This window comes from Mastigoproctus giganteus, chromosome 1, assembly GCF_048544385.1.
Source record: "Mastigoproctus giganteus isolate SK-2022 chromosome 1, ASM4854438v1, whole genome shotgun sequence".
Lineage (NCBI taxonomy): Eukaryota > Metazoa > Arthropoda > Arachnida > Uropygi > Thelyphonidae > Mastigoproctus > Mastigoproctus giganteus.
In genome coordinates this window covers 148,346,327-148,352,326 of record NC_143575.1, presented here as the reverse complement: position 1 = coordinate 148,352,326, position 6,000 = coordinate 148,346,327, and positions in this window count along the sequence as shown.

Genomic DNA, 6,000 nt, shown 5'->3' with positions numbered 1-6,000 from the left:
TTACAAGAAGCTCAGTTGCACACACAAGCACCTAGCAGAGCAGTTCACCCGAATCATAAGGTACCCAGAGCCAATCCCAAAGATTTCCCCAAAGCAAAGTTGAATGGAGGGAACACAGTTAAAGCCATAAATACCTGTGCAGTTCTGACTTACTCCTTTGGGATCATAGATTGGACTAACATCGAGCTGGAGGATATCATGAGAAAGACAATGATGACCAAGAGTTGCCAACACCACCCGAGGTCAGCAGTGGAGAACTGACAATAGCTTGGAAAGACGGAGGAAAGGGCCTGATAGACCTCACTGAGCAACAGAAAACAACCATAGCTAACCTGAAGGATTACTTCCAGAAAAACACAGCAGCATTCAACCAGGCCATAAGGAAGATAGACAAGCAGCATACTACACTCAACCTAAGCGAGGAGTCCTGTCCCGCACAGTCGTCACAAACGAAGCAAGAAAGATGGCAAAGACACTCCATGGCAAAACACTACAATGACCTTCATCAAGATCACATAGATAAAATGGCTTCCAGTGCATGGCTCACGAGTTGGACGCTCTTTCCCAAGACTGAATGAGTCATGCTCGCCATCCAAGACCAGGCAATCAACACCAGAAACTACAGAAAATACATCGAAGAAGCCTGGAGTGTCCGATGACACATGTCGCTGATGCCACCTGCCCTCAGAAACAATCCAACACATCACCCTGGGATGCAAGGTGATCACCCAGACTGAGTACAGTCGCAGACGCGATCAGTTAGCCAGGTTAGCCAAGATGCATTGCAGGATCATCTAGACAAGACTGCAGCAATAATTCAGACACAGCATGGGTTTGTTAAGGGAAAGTCTTGTCTGACATATTTCATAGGATATTATGATGTGGTTACAAAGGAACTGGATGCAAAAAATAATTTTGATATCATATATTTGGATTTCAGGAAAGCTTTTGACACTTGCGCATGGAAGACTATTGTACAAATTGGAGCAGAATGGTATTAAGGGTAAGTTGCTACAATGGATAAAAGGATGGTTAAGTGGGAGAAGACAGAGGGTGGTAATCAATGGGTGCTGCTCTTCGTGGACTAATGTTATTAGAGGAGTCCCACAGAGTTCGGTGTTAGGTCCACTGTTGTTTTGTATATTTATCAATGATATTGATGAAGGCATATCAGGCTTAATGTCGAAGTTTGCAGATGATACAAAGGTTCGCAGGGTTGTTAATGACAGTAATGGCAGTGTGCTACTGCAACAGGATCTAGATAATTTGGGCAGATGGGCTAAGAAGTGGCAACTGAAGTTTAACCTTGACAAATGCAAAGTACTGCATATGGGTAGAAGTAACCCCAGAGAAACGTACCAACTGTGTGGTACTACACTTCAGGTGGTAGAAAATGAAAAAGACCTGGGAGTAATTGTGCAGTCAGATATGAAGTTTTCTGAGCAATGCAGATAGGCTGCCAGGGCAGGTCATGGGGTTTTGTCAATGATATATACGAATTTTGCTAGCAGGGAGAAGAAGGTGATTGTCCCTCTGTATAAGGCAATGGTCAGGCCACGCCTTGAGTACTGCGTACAGGTCTGGAGGCCTCATTTTAGGAAGGATGTAGATTTACTTGAGCGTGTACAGAGAAGGGCAACAAGATTGGTGAGGGGAATGAAGGAATCCTCTTACCAAGAGAGGCTTAAGTTCTGCAAATTGCAGTGGCTGGAGACTAGGCTCCTGCGCGGTCATCTGATTGAGGTGTATAAGGCCTTGAATGGGTTGAGCACGCTGAATTCTGATGGGATCCTTCCACTTGTTCAGATTACGAACCTAAGGGGGCATAAATTCAAATTAAGAAAAGACAGATGTAGATTACATGTGCGGAAATTGCCTTTAGCCAGCGGGTGGTTAATTGCTGGAACAAACTTCCATCTGTCGTTGTGGAAGTTGATAGGTTGAATAAATTTAAGGAGGAACTGGACAGGCATTTGGAGGGAACGGTGTGATTTTTTTTTTTTTTTTTTTTTGGCTGATGCTGCATAAGCTCATCCACTTGCTTTCTTGCATCAAATGCCACTGCTACTACTACTACTACTATAATACACAAGAAGTTAGCAAGGAAATACCAGTTGATCAAAGAAAGTGTACAATACTACAAGCATGAACCCCACGCAGTACTAGAGACCCCGACCCACAAGCTGTACTGGGATCGCGTCATAATAACGGATAAGACAATCCCCTACAACATATTGGACATAACCCTTGTTGACAAGAAAGAAAAGGCTACCTATCGGAACGATGTTGTCCAACACTACTTATGGCGCCCAACGCTGGCAACTTCCAGAAAACATATGAGGAGAAAATAAGGAAGTACACGAACCTAAGACTGGATATCAAAGAGATGTGGCATATGGAACAAGTAACGACCATCCTGATCATCCTGTCAACCATAGTATGATGCTAAAGACCTTACATAACAGCCCAGCAGGAGTAGATCTCCCAGAGAACACCTACAAGGAACTCCAGAAAGTCGCAATCCTGAACACCTGTAGGATAGTCAAAGAGTTTCTCAACCAACAATAACACCAGACATAACCACCACCCTGTGTACTTGGTAGCAATACCCCTCACTGGGTGGAATCCCCAACCAAGGAGAAATAATATAAGCGCAACAATAATAATAATAATGCAGCGTCTAAAATATTACCTTCACTGTTATAAAAGAATAATTAACAGCATTTGCCTATGATCAAATCAATACGTGTTTCAATTTAATTTTTCTTTTTATTATTTCTGGAGCCATTCATTTTCGTATAGCATCTTAATGACATTAGGAGATACGCAATGTACGATGGATGCCATGGCGATTACAAAGAAAAGCTGATAATCGATCTCTTACACGTTAGAGGCTAGTGAGTATGGGCTGGGCACACCCGATATCATCATTCTTCTTTTTCTTGGTAATTCTCTCTCTCTCTCTTTCTCTCTCTCTCAGGGTAACTCGGAAATTTATTTTAGCTGGTGCAGCACAAGCCTCAGGCTTCCTTGCACTATATGGCTAGTAATTGTAATAACAAAATCTCGGACAAGAGTAAGACAAACACATTGTTCTCTTCAGCTTGCCTCAGTGGCCTATCCAGGTATCATCGTAAGTGGGGGGGGAGCAAGGCAACCAGGTCCATGTAATATCGTAAGGGGGGAACATGGCGACCAGGCTTTTGAGTTTTTTTTTTAGAACGCCTCCTACCTTCTGTTTCTTTAATTTCAAAATTTTTTGAAACACGAGAGAAAAAAACCATGCTACCCTCGCCTGAGACCGACTAACTCAGCCACGTCGCGAAAAAGATGCATTAAATTCCTCCCGTCATCGATGGGATTCGAACTGAGGTCCTTTCCATTCGGTGTGGGGAGGACTGCGATTCTACCAACTGAGTACTCACGAGGGCTTCAGAACTTAATGATGGTCTCTTCTCCGACGGAGCATTTCTGTCGTGGACATTCACAGTCTCGGTTCTTTGGTATTACAAGAATGGAAAATGGGATGATCTGCAAGGTTTCTTCTTTTCATTGGTCGAATTACTGTTTTGAATTTGATGTCAACGTTTGCTCATCCTTTGAAATCCTTTATTCCACACTCCGCCTTAACGTCTCGTCCTTTATCTAAACCTTGGGTTTCCTTTAAATCTGCTAAAGTTGTTCAAGATAAGAATGTTGCATATCACATTTGGCTTATATCCAACTCTCCAGGTTCATTTTCTGCCGACACCAAAGCTCTCAACATTTGTAAAGCAGTTATTTATCTGTTCAAACTAGATTTCGAACAGGCTAAGAGTAGAAAACTTGCTTCTTGTCCATACGGTAGTCGAGCGTTATGGTCTCTTGCCAAAGCTATTTCCCCGCAACTTTTGCCCATCTCTTTTCCCACCTGTCAAAACCAAATGGTTCCATTGCTACTTCAGCCAAAGATAAAGGTGATCTGCTAGCATACTACTTTTCTTCGAACTTGTGTATTGATGATCATGGTAAGCCGCCTTCTACCATTCCCAGCACACTGCATTCATGGCCTCCTGTGGCCTTCCGTCAAAAGGATGTCAGTTGAATTATGAACAGTCTCGATGCTAAGAAAGCTGCAGGTCCTGATGCTATGTTGTCAAAACCTGTGCTCCTGAACTTAAGCCCGTAATCCATTCGTTCCAAATGTTTGTCTAGTTCTGCCTTGAATTTATTTAAGCTATCAACTTCCATCTGTTGTTGGGGAAGTTGATAACTTAAATAAATTCAAGGCAGAACTAGACAAACATTTGGAACAAATGGATCAGTGAAGTGGGAGGGGTATTTTTTTTTTTTTTTTTTGACTGATGCTGTATAAGCTTGTGTTCTTGCATCGTGTGCCTATGCTAATATTGCCTATTTACGCTTTCTAATTCCACCAAGTGTTTTCCCTTCTGCTTGGACATTTTCTCACATCCAGCCAGTTCCTAAAAAGGACGATAAATCTCACCCAATCCAATTAATGGAGAAATCTATTAATTGTCAGAAACTTTCCATTTGACCAATGATTGCCAATATGATTCCATCATTGTTGATCCACTGGTGATATACTCAGTTATGTTATCCATCTATGGATAAATTCAATGGAAAAGTTTGCCGAAATTCAAGCAAATTCTTGACATTTCAAAAGCTTTTGATCATGTTTGGCATAAAGAGCTTCTAAATAAGCTTCAATCTTATGGTTTGCCAACTATTTTTTTGTACTTAGGTATCCGATGATAGTAGATGGCTCTCTTTCTTCTAACTTCTCCACTAATGCTGGTGTTCTCCAAGGTTCATTTCTTTTTCCCACTCCTTTCCTCTTGTATATTAATGAAAAGATCTTCTTCCGTTGACAGGAAATCCTATCCATAGTTTTGCTGATGACAGCATATTGCATTCCACCTTCCAGTTTGAAAAACCGTGCCCTGCAAAAACAGCTTCAATTTCTCGAATATCCACTGCCATATAACTTAGTTGATTTCAATCCTGTCTTATGTCTCGTAAAGAAGGATTCTTCTGTTCCTATGCTTATATTCAATGACACTCTTGATTTCTATGCAAGATCATATATCTCTATTGGGGATTACCCTGACTTCTAATCTCTCTCTTGGCATAAGCACATTATAAATATTGCTTCTTCATCTAAAAACTGATTTTCTCTTTCACTCTCGGCGTTTCTTTCTTCCAAGCAGTCGTTCACTCTGTACAAATCGCAAATCTGCCCTACCATAGAATATTGTGCCCACATCTGAGACGGTGCCCCAAAACCTCTCTCAGGCTTCTAGATTCCATTCAAAAGAGGGCAATTGGGTTAATTAATAACTCTTCTCTAACAGTCTCTCCACTCTCTGCCTCATATACGTTCTTTTTCTGTTGCATGCTTTTCTATGGATACTTCCATGGGCATGTTCTTCTAAGTTGGCTTCTATAATTCCCGCTCTCTTCCAAAGCAGTTCGAACATGTGCCACAACCAGCCAACGTGCTTTTACTGTCCAACTTCAAACTAATAGAATAAACTTTTCTTCCTCCTCATTTATTCATTCAACTTCTGTTTTCTGGAGCAACCTTACTTCATTCGTATTTCCTGAAAATTACAATCTACATAAATTCAAGTCTAATGTCAACAAGTATCTTCTTTCATTTTCTCGACCTTCAGCTCAAGAACGGTACTAAGTACTAATACCTAAAAGTAGTTTCTAATACCTCTCGCGAGTAACAGTATTTATTCCAATTTACTCAGATTGTCAGGGGAAGGGATCTCGCCATTATTCCCTCGGAGATCCCATTGACATAAAATAGAAAATAGGCCATTTTTGTTCAAAACGTTCCCCATTAACGGATCATTGCTGAGAATTTGAGCAATGATGTTATTTTTAGTTTCGAGTGTATGTACAGTATTACTTTTAGCATTTATGACCTTTTTAGCAAACGACGTCTGCATATTAAAATGATGCTTTTGTGCACTGCTCAATACACTATAG